Raw genomic sequence first — 14877 nt, 5'->3', positions numbered from 1 at the left:
AGGATTTTATGTTTGCACAGTAGCTTTTGCTCTCTAGAGACGTAAAGCACATAACGTTATTAAATAGACATCTGACCTAATAACTTTAGGCTATTAGATCAGATGTCTATTTAATAATTAGCATTTATTAATTTCATTATTATTATTATTAACATTTCATAAAACAAAAGGTGGGTCACTTGAAACTGAAAAGAAGTCATTTTGCCAGAGATAGGTTTTAGATTTTAATTTCTGCTTCCTAAAAGATGGATATTTCTTTTTGAAAGTTAGCAAAAACTTTCAACAGATGTTGGGGACATGTAGAAACCTGACACTATCCAAAAAGCCATTTGAGGAGGGCTACTGAAGCTTTTCTGGCTCCTGCATCAGCTGTTGAGAAGCGAGCTTGTACACGAGGTGTGTTAGGAAGTGGTGTTCTTTTGCTTCTGCAGCAGAGTGAATTCCCTCAGTGCCTTTGAGCCTGGCATCAACAAGCTGGCAGTTTGCCATCTGGAAAACTGACATTTGTCTCCCCTGGGTCTGCTGAACAGCTCTGCTGCAAAACAGCCTTCCTACCAAAAGAAAATATAAAAGGGAGTAAAAAGCTTGCTGAGCACAAATAATAGACACGCTGATGTTTTTCTTTTAAATAGCAGGAGGTGTTGGCCTTCAGAGTGTTTTTATTCAGCATCCTTTATTATAAAGGTGCTTTTGCATGAAAAGAACAGTGAAAGTATGTATTGCATACTGGCCATCTCCTGTTCCATTGGTCAAGCAACAGTTACTTTAAGTACTAGTCTGGGTTTTGAAAAACTTATTACCTGAATCATTCAGCTTTTTTTTTTTTTTTTCTAGAGTGGGCATTAAGGAGAATATTAGTGCTTGAATCTGACAATCTAAATTTTGAAAGGAGTAATTTCAAAAGGATTTCTCTTTGTGATAAGACTGGATTATAATAGGATACTTGCAGAGCCAAACATCATGACTTAGGCCAAACTTTTTCTCAGTGAAAATTACTCCTTTGCAGAACACTGAGAGTTCTATTACCTGTTCAGGTCCTAAAATAGAATTAGAAGACATGAGTTGACATAATGAGTTAAGTGCTGGAAATAAAGCTGTCATGATAAAAAAGCTTATGATGCAAACACTGTTTAACTCCATCTCAACTGTGACAAATTTAGCTTTGGATTAATCAGGCTATTTTCTCATGCTTTCAAATGTACAACCTGTTCGTCATTGCACAGATGCCAAAACTTCTTATACTTTATATTTGCCAGTCATCTAAATGAGGTGTAAGTAGTTCATAAGATATGTTCCAGTTACTGGAAAAGAGTAAATTTGATTCTAAATATACTTTCATATTTCAAATTCTTTGTTAAATTGAACTGGTAAAGCTGCACTGCATGATTTACAAGTTTTAAGGAGATACTATCAAACTTTTGAGTAAAAGGGGCAAGATTTAAACTAAGAGGTGTTAAATATTTATTAAATCAAAATGCAAACCCTTTTTGAATTACGAAACTTCTGAGTCTTTCATGAGGAAACTACTGAATACTTTTTCTTTCAAGGATTTCTCTCCTAGTCACAGGAAAAAAATTAAAAGACTGTTTTCTATTTCATAAAGGTGCTATATATGCACAAATGTCAAGTCAAACTTTTTTAGCACACTCAGATAACTGCCAAAATGATTGCATTATAGTGTGGGGTTTTTCCTTAGGGTGAGACTGAAATGCCTTTTAGCAAATAAAGATCAAAAATTTTTTTATTTTAACACAGATTCAGGTCATTGCAGGCCATCACAATCTTAGTGTAAATAATACTGCTTAGCTCCTATGTGTTGGTAGTCTGGTCATCCTCTCTGATACTCAGATTATTTTTTTTATACATGCAGAGCACAGGAGACAAAATATTTAACACTTTTTTTTAAGGAGTTTTACTTTTTATTCTGAGTCACCACGCTTATCCCTTCATTTCATGTCAAGCTTTCATCCATCCATTGATACTTTAAAGTGGATCTTGGAGCTGCCCTGCTATCATGGTTTAACACCAACCAACAGCCAAGACCCCACAGACCTGCACTCACTCCTCTAGGTGGGATGAGGAACAGAACTGGAAGAATAAAAGTGAGAGGTCTTGATTGCGTAAGCACTGCTTGCAGTGTAAGCACTGCTCAACAATAAGGAAAACATCCCTATGCTACCAATCCTGTTTGCAGCGCAATTCCAAAGTATATCAACACACCTACTGTGAAAAAAATTCACTCCACCCCAGTGAAAACCAGCACACCTGACAAGCTTCCTCAGAAATATCAGGAATCAAGCTGGATTAGGGAATAAAAACAAATATATTTTTAACTGGATATCACGCAATACACTGGAGCTTTCACCACATTCATCAAGCAGGCATTATTAGCCATGTTTCATATCATTGGTCTGACAGACTTCTAGTTCATGAAAAATTAACTTGTCTATAGATTTAGAATATTTTAGAGTGGCCTTCTTGAAAAGATTCGAGGTTTGGTTGAGTTTGATTTGGATTAACTAATTTGAAAGGTGAAACACTAAAGTCTTTTCTACTTATTATTAGGTGAAAATAAAAGGGAAACTACTAAGTGTCCAGGAAGATAATTTAAAAAAAAATGTAGAAGTTGGAGTCCCCAAAAGGTTCTTAAGCCTTGGTTTGTTTACTAACAATAAAGTTACAAAAATCTAACTTCTGTTCTCAAAAACCATGATCTAAAAATCAGATAACACCCTTGAAAGGAAAGAAGCAATAATTTTTGTAGCAACAACTTTTAAAAAAATTGTTCAATTTCAAATGTAGTTTTATGAGATAGCATTAGGGGTAGCCTTCCTTAATCTGGTCCTGATTACATCTCAAAATGGCTTAACTGATCAATAATAAACTGAGTATTTCTATGAAGACAGCATTGATGGTTAAGCAATGACTAACTTTGAATAAAAGAATAGATAAAGTGATAGTAAACAGAGATCAATAATACAAATAACCCACAAGTTTATGAAGGACAGACTCCCAGCAACCTTTAGTGGTATAATTTAGTGTGCATTTGTTTTGCAGATTAAGTTTGCAGGTAGTGTTTGAATGTATGTCACTCTTTGGATTTCCTAAGTTACCACCAGATATACTTAAGTCTTCATATCATAAAAGAATAGAATTAAACAGATATATCTCCCTTCCCTGTTTGTCCTCCCCTTTTCTTAACAAAAAAAAAAAAAAAAATCAAAAAGAAAACGGAAAACAGTTACTTAATACCATATTCAAGAGTGAATATCATGTCCTTAGGAGCATTCTAAAACATTCAAACTTGCAAGAAGCATAACTGCATGACATGGGAACACCAGAAACCAGAGACAACTTTGGTTAAGAGATCAGTGAATATTAACATGCTCATTTTGGAGTTCACTTCATCAGTACAAATATTTTTCTTGGAGTCCCCTCACTACTACTCCTGTCGACTTTGTGGTACTTTACCAGCTCGGAGGCAGGAGAGCAGCCCCCCTGCAGAGGACACTGACGCTGCTCAGTGGATAGTCAGGCAGGGCGTGCTGATGAACAGTGAGTGCATCTGGGCCCCTCTGCTCTGAAGCGTGACCACGTCAGCGCTGTGAGACGCTCTGTGCTTCGTTGTCCCCTCCGTGCGTGCGCACACACGAGCTCCCAGCCCTGCTCTCTCCATTTCAACTTCTCAGATCTCAGATGCACTAATAAGATTCCAAATATTGGCCTTTGCTTCAGCAATCGCTGCCTCAAAAGAAGGAAAGTGATGAGGCGGAATGATCCTTACGATAGGGATGGGGCATGCTATGGAATCTATAAATGGCACAGCCAGGATGAATAGTATCATTGTACTGGATTTTGCAGGCAGCGCCAGTTACTGCAGTCAAAAGGACATTGGAGTAATGCAGTTAATAAAAGAGGAAGGAGGAGGGGAAAGAGGCAGTGTTGAAAATCATGGAACTGAGAACATTGAGGCTTAAATGCTTTTTTTTCCTCAGACAATGAACTGTCTTCATCAAAGTTAGTCCAATAGCATTTAGCTTTGTGCCTGCTTCCACTGTACCTGGCCACAGGATAAATAATGAATAGTGAGTACAGACAGAGCTTACAAGGGCTCTATTATTCCCACAGCTTAAACTCTTAATTTAACGGAGTATACAGGAGAGGAAGAAAAAAATTTCCAAAGGAGATAAGAAAGAAAGACACACTGACAGGACAGAAAGGTAAAAATATCCTACAGGGAAAAAAAAAAATAAAAGCTTCTCTTCTCAGTTGGTTTATTACTGAAATTATTAGTACAAAAGCATGCTATAGCATTTTTTCATCCAAGCTCAAAGCAACTTATAAATTATTAATTGAAGGTGAAAGTTCCTCAAATATGATATGCAATTCCATTAGCACCTCTCAAAATTTCAGCTCTTAAATGAAACTTCTCAGCCTAAAATATTTAACCCAAATGGCAGACTTTTACAGGGTGATACCACAGTTAGGACACTGTTTCTAGCATGACATCATAGCTGCACATAAGCATCCTGTGTACAACAGAGGGGAGGAAAGAGCCCTCTGATTTCAAAGGCTTTGGCTTAAGGATACTTCCATGTATCATTATCTTGGCTTAAGAATGTGTCCCAAAACCACACAAAAACAGCATTAGACATAAAGAATGAAGTAATGACTCTTAATTACCAGCCCTATTCAGTTCAGATTCCCTACATTTTCAGTATTTAGTACTCTCTTTCTCTTCTTCTATGAATAAACAGTACCTGTATCTAACAGATGTTTTTGTCTGCAAGGAAGGAAAAGTACCCTTCTATGAGATATCTGACAGTGCAACTTGTACCGAACCAAAGTAGCACCTCAGGACTTTGTGATGATGACCATATGCTCAAATTAAGTGAAGTGTGCTGTCTTCTCTGGTTGTGGTACTTTGTCGTGACATCATTTCTGCTTCGGCACTTTACTCTCTTTGCCACATGTCCAGTTTCTGTACTGCTTTAGGATAGGATAATGACTCCCTGTATTCTAAATTTGCTGTTCTTAAAATCCTTCTAAAAGCTGCAAAAAATTAATGCTGACTATGAGACTTTGGAGCTCAGCTTTCAATGAAAATCAAGATAGATCCTTCAGGTGCAGAGATTTAACTTCCTTTTATTACTGTGGGAATGAGGCATGGGAGAATTATTTATGCTTCTTAATGTCTTTCAGTGTCTTTGAAAACCACCCCAAACTGACTTATTCTTATATTTGTTTTGGAAAGAAAGCCCATTCCCTCCCCCCCTTTCACTCTTTGCTAGGCTTTGTTTTTTTATTATTTTTAGGAAAGGTCTACTGGATAAAACCAAGAGCTATACTGAAGCAGAAAATAATTTTACCTTTAAAGTTCAAAGTTACATTACAAGGAAATCTCACATCTAAAGAAAAAACCCAACCAAACAAAAAAACCCAGACACAACTGGGAAAAATACTGTAAAAAAGTTTTACAAAGCCTGTTAAGGAAGCAGACAGCTTCTCTTGAAAAAAAGGTGCACAATGGTTATCATGCATGAACTAAACATCTAGCAGTGTGCAGGTTCTGCGGGCAGAGCCGTCCCTTGCCCTTTCAACAAATGTTATCATTTCCCAGGGAGCACTATCTGCTCTTCAATCTGCACCTGCTCCTCACGGACAGCTCTCCTGCCCACACGGAGCATGTGCCATGCCATTTCGGATACTGTCCCGTGTCCTTCCCTCCGCATCTATTGACAGATCTGAACTTTTCTCTTATCTCCAGTAGCCAACAGAAGGACCTGTCATTGAAGCAAAGAGGCTCTGTATATCTGAGCCCCTATCAGGCAGCCCCTTTGTTTGTCCAATGACAGTGCTGTGTGATAAATGTTTCAGAAATGACATTTGAGATGACAGCAGAGGAAAACTCTTAAGTAGTAGACTACAGCTCCCACTGTCTCTTGAGACACTCTGCTGTCAGTAAAGGAGAAATATTTACAGAGAGATTAGAATGCAGGTGGGCCAAAATGAATGTATTACAAATGACAAAACTCTTCCAATTAAATTTATTTTAAGACGTCACAGCAATAAAAAAACTGTATAGTTTCACAAGATGAGATAGGATTTATCTTGTCAAGAAGATTTAGGGAACTTCTACAGCCAGTGGTAAATTTTGAACTGGGAGGAAGGTCTGTGATATAACTTCATAGGGAAAAAAGAAACCCATAAAAAATCAAAGATGGCAGAGGTAGAAGAATAAAGTCATTTATCAAAGACGTATTGGAGTCTAGAAGCTGGCTAATAGCATAGGCACACAGAATGTAAGATTTGTCCATGCCCTCCTGGCATGGGCAGAGTATGAAGTATAGTTGTGTTGTCCTATCAGGTCAACCCATAAGCTAATCTTAGCTGCTGCTTTAATATCTAATTTGGCTTTTCATAAAATCAATTAGCTGATCATTCTGGCATTAATAATCTGTTAGTACATTACTTTATTTTTAGCACAAAGGAATTGTACATTCCAGGCCACATTTTTGAAAAATTTTATAAACAAGAGAAGTTAACCTGAGGTAGAAATAACAGATTAATTAAGAATTGCAATAGTAATGAAAATGACGGAAAACTGGAGAGAAGGTAAGGGAAATTCAGCTTCCAAAAATTGCTAAATGTTGCAATTCTATTTGCATATTGTACCTCAAATTCCTTGGCAAAGAGAAAATAGGAGAGAGAAAACCTATCATAATTGGTGCAGTCATGGACAAAATTTCTAAGCATGAAAAATAAGGAAAAAAGTTCTCCTGAAGGGCAGATTAAAAAAAAACAAATAAAAACATTACAACCTGGGCAAAGAAAAAAGAGCTCTTCACAGTCCTGTGGAGAATGAGCATAGAAAAAGAGAGCAGCTATACTATGGAAAGGAACAAAAGACTCTCCCTAGAGGAGCACAGACCAAAGCTAAGAAAGGCCAGGTTAACTGAGATATTGTGGTGGCTAATGAGAAATCTGATTGTTTAATATGCCTAATATACTTGCTCCTTTCTTTTTGTATTTTATTTTTAATCTGTTCCCAAATTTTCAGCTAAATATTATGTTTGTAGCTGTAACAATTCACACTTTTTCCATCAGCTTCTCAGACAACAAGGCTGAGCAACCAATGAAACCCTCTAGGAGTGCTTGCTGAATCAACTGATCTGGCCTACTGAGGCAGCACCTGCCACCTCCAGTGAACTGCAGGAGCAGCAGGAATGGGGCACACTTATGTCCAAAGGGGCTGAGGTTTAGGGTTTGAGGATTGCACACATCTGGCTGCAGCTAAAGACTTTACTGTCAGATTATGCACATAGGCTGGAATGTCAGCCAGATTCTGCCAAGTGAGTCATTGTCTTAATTGTTTGTCAAAGCACACTTCTTCAAATTGAATTTTATTTTGATTAGAAGACATTGAGAGATGAAGAATTATCTATATACAGATACTGTCCAAGCACCTGTGCCTTGTTTCACATTATATTTAAGGGTTTTTCTTATGCTTGTTTTTATTCCAGTAAAATTCCATTTCTACTAAAAGACATCTGAATATTTTTTTCCCCAAGATGTTTCCCAAAACACTTTACCTCTGCAATGTGTAACCCAGAGCTTTCACAACACATTTCTTTAAAATTCCCCCCTGGACCTATGTTTTTCCAGTGGTCTTTTTGTAAGGTGCTGTGGAAACCTGGTAGTCCCTGGGCTAGAGCAGACTTCCACAGGAGGCAACTGGGCCATCACACCAGCACATCAGAGAGTAAAAAAAGTAAGATAAGAAGGTATTAAAGAAACGTCCTTCCTCCCTCCCTGACACTTTTGCAGGAGCTTGATGTGCAAAACAAAGTGATTTATGTCCCAGTCTGTTAAACTGGTACATACCCTGAGCTTGAAAGTCACCTCCAGTGGAGCTATTCCTTGTTGTTGATGAAGCCTACTTGCTCTCTAGAAACAATAGATCTTTACCTAGTGTCATTTTGGAAAATGTCAGGCACAGCAGTGGCCACAGAAGGGAGCAGATTTAAGATCAAGGTCATCTAGAAACAACAGCCAGATCAACAGTCCATTCAGGTTTATATGCTAACTATATTAATTCCAACCGGGTGGACATTTGCATGGGCATCCCATATTGCTTCTCTGTTAATGAATATTCTGCATGCAGAGTCACTACAGGATCAGCCACTTATATCAGTCTGAAAAATAAATTACTTAATGTCCTTTACTCCTCATTTACGTTTTCGTTTGTGTGTAACATAACCAAGCACAACTCGTGTTCTGGGAAAACAGTATGTTTTCTGTTCTGTCAAAAGCAGAATAATTTCTGAACTAACAGCAATGAATAAAGAGAGACAGAGAGAGAAAAAGAGTACACATGAGGAGGGAAAGACTGAAATACGTGAACACCATGAAGAAATATCTGTCTTCTTACAAACAATAAAAGAGAATATTGCCAAACATTCCTTACACTAAATAGTCTGCATCTTTTGGATGCAGAGACAGCCTGATGAATTTCACTCCATAAGGCAACAGTCTGCAAATGGATAAGAGCCTGAAAATTAGATGAAAGAGTTTCCTCCACCATATTAGAGCTCCTACCAAAAAAGGCTTTACTGTCATGGCTCATCTCATTAATCTAGTATACATGTTGCATTAATATTTTTTTCTCTTACTGTGCAAGACTGATGAGATTCTATCTTTTCTAGTGATTTTGCAGTGCAATTGTGAAATTATTTTGCAACCATGAAATTGTTCAATTTCAGATTTCTGTTGTACTAGGAAGGCAATATCTAGTTATTACACTGACATTCAGCAAGGGAAAAAATGGTATTAGGTCCAATATTAATTTATTCTTTTGTAAAACTAGTTAGTTTTTTTCTCCCTATTCCATATCAGAATAAACCAAGCAATGTTTTCACGACAGATTGGGCATAGGGAAGGGAGGAGGAATGGAAACTTAAGCAGGCCCATGGCATTTGGAAGATTGTTCTATATACAATTCATTAATGTCCTTTAAGAAATTATGAGTTGCCATTAAAAATATAACTCTAATAAATTGACTTATTTATATATGTGTGTATATATATGTATAATTTTGTCTTTGTGACTCAAATTAATCCGTATTTTAGTCCTAATGACTTAACTTGACCCCAACAGGATCAAAGCATTTCTTTGAGACTTATAGTATGGAACTTTTTTCAATTTTGCCTACAGTTGGATTTTGGGATGCATGTATTAAATACCAGCTTCTTCCATTTTATGAAACAGGACTTATATTGTTGTCTGCTCGAAAATCAAAATTTCTAATCATTGAACCTTTTATTTCAAGAAAACAAAATTTGGTCTTCCCATACCAGTAGGAAACAGCTAGTTTGAATTGAAACTCTTCTTTTGCCTATGACATGGAAAGTAGAGCAAAGCAATGACAACACTTATGCACAGCAAGACATTAGAGGCAACAAAGAGCTTTTCAAACTCATTTATTCAGTTGACAATTCTTTTAGCAAATGATGCAGCTGCACAGATTTTTGAGGGGGGGGTAGATGGTGCAGCAAAAAAAAGGTCAATGAGGACTGTAACCAACTGCTGAGCTTTATCCAGTGATAAACAAGGAGATATTGATTCTCAGGAGGGAAAACAGCATTCTCATTTCATTACAGTGTTGCAAAAAACTTTCCCCAAAAGGTTTACTGATTCCCGGGATCAAAAACTCATTATTTTCCATAGGGTTTTTTTTTTTTTTTTTGCTTGAGGATTTTTCAAATGTCTTCTAAAGAGGACCCCCTCTAGGTAAAGCTTTCTTCATGTCTGAAGCTAGCTTAGTGATAAAAAAAAAAAAAAAAAAGAAAAATAATGCTTTCTGCAAGGGAACATGATACAAATATTTCCATGATGAATATAAGCTATGCTAGGCTTTATTACATTCAGATTTCTTTTCCTGACCTTGGGGAAAAGTACATGACAGCTGACCCAAAGCTTCCTCTAGGAATTAGGTCATTATTTTTATGACATTACATGCTTTGACTTGGGATTTCTAAAGCCAGTACCAGTTAGAAATCACATAGATTTGACCAAGTTCCTTCCTCCTTCCACGTGCACTGGCTGGAATTCCAACAGGTGGACTTAATGCTGATTTACCCTGCCAAGGCTATGCTGTCTGACAGAATTTTGTTGTCTCATAGTACATGTACAATGTAAAGTTATGCATTAATTAATGCTCTGGCTATACTAGCACGGTACCCATATAACTTGCCTGGCTGTACTAAGGACTAGACCTGGCTAATGAGGGTCTCCTTGTCCTACTAGTTCAAGATCTATCTTGGCAATTCAAGCCTGTTTTGCCATATCCATTGTGATCACTCTCAGCTCTGTGGAGACCAACTGTCATTCAACAGGTGAAATACGTGTTTGAATCTGGAGTATATTTTTCTGAGATGAAGAAGACAGGTAGGATTTCATACAGAAGTAAGCCCATTTGGGGATTTCTATTTCACCAGTGATATAGAAAACATGTGAGATTAAAGCAAAAAAACACAGGACACAGCTCATCCATTATCTTTCTTAGTTGTCAGAAAAACTTTAGTCCTTAAAATACTCCCAATCTTCTCCTTTTAAAATAAACTATCATCATGTGACTCCACAATGTGAAACCAATTTTCTTGTTGGAGGCACAGGGAACCTCTCCTCCAGCTGCAATTTGCTCCTCTTTACCTGATCTGCTAAAGCTATTTCCAGGATCACACTGTAAGCCAGTCCATCCTACAAGTAGTGATAGGATGAAAGTAATCCCATTGTTTCTTGGATAGTTTTTAATCAAATTCATTCCAATGATCCCCATCATAACACTGCCAAAGAAGCAGCTCGTGTATGGAAGGCAGTGAATGGGGATGTGAAGGCAGAGACTGATTAAGATGGCCTAGGCCCACTATTCTGTACTCCATGCAGAAGTGGGGGAAGCTGCTGCAGGATTTCCATGGAAGGGAACAGGAACTGAGACGTTACACAGAGCCCCCTTAATTCCTTTATTCAACACGTCCTTTAAGACCTTTTGGATGTCTCCCATGATGTAATGCGCCACTTGTGAAAATGTGAAATTTTTCTTGAGGAAAGAACTGCTGACATACATTCAGTTCAAGGTGAAGAAATTAATGCATTCCACTCATAGTTATGCTTGGAATCAGAATATCTTCTTGCCTTGGTTTCCCTGGTGATTACTATAACTGGCAATTTATTAAAAACTTAGCCTCAGTACTTCTATGCTTCCATGCATCTTGACCTTCAATCAGAATTTCAGACATAATTAAATGCTTCATAAAAACAATTCAAATATTATCTTTAGCCTCAGCTTGGGGCCCTATCAGTTATTTTGGCAATCCCTCAAGGGAAGAATTGTTCTCAGAAAGTGACTCTACCAGGGTGAATTTAAAATTTGCCAAAATAGGAAAGCATAGAACAGTTCATGTTGAGGTAGTACATAAAGCCAAAAGAAAGAAGTCACTACCATCAAATCCCTCATGATATTGCCACTACACATCAGCTTGTTGTGTTTGACCTCTGTACACTGTTGTGTAAAACATAAGCACTAAAAAAAAAACCCTAGCTGTGGATATTCCACCATATTTGCAGTAACTTTTTTTCAATTTTCACAATACCAAAATTTTGAGCAGTCAGACTTGATTTTATAATAAAAGATTCTGAGGTCATGCTCCAGGAGAAGCAGTACATGAAGGAATGCTTCAGACATTATGAATGGTCTTTAGGTATTTTTCTGAAACTCTGCTTTATCCATTGGGAGTCTCATTTGAAACATGTCATGCTTTGGGTGTCTGCCATTCTCAAATATCACATAGAAGTCAATATACCATCATATAAACAGCAGATCAACATGTGTCTTACCTGTCAGTCCTGTCAAGTCCTTCCTTCAGTTTTATCCCTCTGCTGTTGAGTCAATGTGTGAAAACAGGAAGAACATGACTTCATTCAGGTATGGGCTAGATGGTTATACTATGGCAATCCTTTCTTCAGCTCAAAGCCAACTATTTCTCAACAATTCTTTCCTTGATTCCTACAGGTAGTGGGCTTCTTCCGTGCTTGGTATCTGCTGTTGTCTTTGTTGCAGAAAATGAACACATTTGAATAATAAAATTAAATATTATCAGCTTCACTAAGCTCCCTGTAGAGTAACACTGTGATTTAATTACTTTTTTAAATCCATGCTATATCCAAGATTCTGCCCAATTTACTAGCTTGCTTAGCCTTTCCCAGGAAAGGGAGAGACAGATGTTTTCAAAGACTCAAAAAACTCTACACTGAACAGTGAACATTTTTAAACTAAGTGTCTTCAGTAAGATGCAAACCCTAGACAAAATGTCTGGCTATAAAAAGATATATTTACATATATTTTAATGGCATTTAAAATAATTAAAACAAGAGCAGTCATTTATTCAATCAGTCTCTAATTTGAGTACATGCATGTTTTGTGAAAATAGTTTTAATTTTTTACATTTTTACCAATAGATGGTGCTAGCAATTTCTACATTTAGTTAAATATCTGCACCCATTTTACTCAGCTCAGACCCATAACAATCCTCTGAAACTACTAGAGAGAAACAGTCTATCTGTGTGCCAATTAAAGCAGGAAATGCCAGTTCACCCATATTCAATATTTTACATATTGAAAAGGCCAGTAGAGCAGCAGAAAGTCATCAGTAGCTACCCACTGCAGAACATATACAGTATGCAAATGACAAATCTGCTGTTCTCTCTCCTCCAATGTATTTTCAAGATTTCTGGAATAGTCACATCATGTTTTGCTGACATTAGGGTGCATACTTTTAGCAAAAAGGATGCTGGCATCAGTCAAATTAGTTCCTCCATCAGTCTTCTACAGAGCACAATGAAAGCTGAATGCCTTAAGCACAAATCCTGCCAAGTTTTTGTGCACATGCCTCACTTTATGCTCAGGGGATAGTTCTGAAAAGTCAACCAAGATGTTCATTGTATGCAAAGTTAAGCAAATCAGAGATTATCTGTGAATTATATGATATGCTTGGAGTGCCTGGAATTGAGTAGTGGCTCTTAATGGAAATTGTCAGATGTTTTCTGCAGCCATTAGGAGGATGCATCCAGAATGGAGCACATTTTTATAATACCAGCTAGTCATCTAGACATTTCACATTCAAAATTCGCTGTTTAAATATTTCAGTTCTGTGGATCAGATTGTGTTGTATGGGTTCAGAGAAAGTATGTTCAAGGTCACTACAAGTGCATTTAAAAAAAAAAAAAGAACAAATAAGAATAGATAAAAACAGTCTTGTTCTCTGCATTTCCAATTTCCTCCAGAACTCTGCTATCTGTAAAAAAACCCTTAAGAATGTTTCCAATATCTCATTGTCATCGGCTTTATTTTTCTTACTACTTAGAGACATTCTCAAAATGTTTTGAGATAACTGAAACGCTGTACCTCTTCAGAGGGAAGCTGTAGCCCTGTGCTCTCCAGTTCATTTCCACATGCAGTACACTCCGGTGTGAACTGGCTTTACACAGCATGGAAGTAAGCTCCCTGGAATAACAGGTTTTCACAAAGAGGTTGCAGCTTACAGACTTTGAGCTCATGGGGATTACAGTTACCTGCAATTTCCTTTTATGACCTCCACTGGCTTTGAGCATAATAAAAAGCCATTGCAGACTTCCACTATCTATACATGTATATATATATATATATAAATGGGTGTCTGTGTGTGTGTATGCATTATATATGTATAAAATATTTATACATACTGTTATATATTTATAATACACATATTTTATTGTATATTAGATTTTAATATAAATTATATTATTTACAACATGTATTTATAGTACATTATTTTATATTTTTATACATGTATATACATATGTATATGAGTATGTAATATTTATGTGTATAAAACATGAAGAAGCATATATGCATACATTGCCTATGTTTTTAAATATATATATATAAAATAAATAATATTATACATATATATTGCATTATAAAACAAAGAATATTATATTTCCTCAATATTTAAGTGAATACCACCCTCTGGGAACATGTAGACAGTAGCTCATGTGACTTTCTGCTGTTATAGCTACATGCCTACTTGTTTAATTTATCAAGACCTTATTATATTTCTAGGAAGTATAAGGGAAATATGAATTAGTTTGCTTTACAGATCCATTAAAATAATCAAAAATTTGAAAAGCTCACTTTATAAATTTCTATCACTTCCATTATTTTCTGACATAATGGAAAATGCTTTGGGAGAGGGAAATGTGTTCTTGCAAACCCCAAAAATAATTAATATGGCCAAAAAGCCTACAATAATTCACTTTTTATGTTCTTTTTGTTTCTGTCTCCTTCTTTTAGCAAACCAAATTTTATTGCATGAACCTCGTTCAGAAATGTCTGTGTCTGTAAATGAATCAGTTTATTCTGAATCTCCCTTGAAATGCTGATTTATCTTTCTGGATTATGTCAAAGACCCATGCATTCTCCAGATAGTTTGAGAGGCCCATTTCCACAGTCATTATTGTTTCCTCATGCAGAAACAAGAGGACTAGTGATCATAGCAACACCTTGATATTTTCAGCTGTACTTCTGTAATGCAGAATTTTTATTAAAAAAGGCAATCCATCAGCCCACTTCTGTCTCATAAACTTTCTTACAGAAGATCCCTGAGAAGGTGTCAGTTGCTTCTACTCACCATGGAAAATGAAAAAGGCTCCTGATCTGCTTGTGGAAGAATGTGGAGTTGTGAAAATAGCTGGTTCCCCATTCTTTACTTGTTTAAGATCTTCATCTTCATTCAGTGAAGTTATGACTCCTTACTAGTATACAAATATTTATCCCTCAAC

Source organism: Molothrus aeneus, chromosome 1, assembly GCF_037042795.1.
Source record: "Molothrus aeneus isolate 106 chromosome 1, BPBGC_Maene_1.0, whole genome shotgun sequence".
NCBI classification, from domain to species: domain Eukaryota; kingdom Metazoa; phylum Chordata; class Aves; order Passeriformes; family Icteridae; genus Molothrus; species Molothrus aeneus.
The sequence above is the reverse complement of the archived record's forward strand: the minus strand, read 5'-3'. Positions refer to the sequence as shown.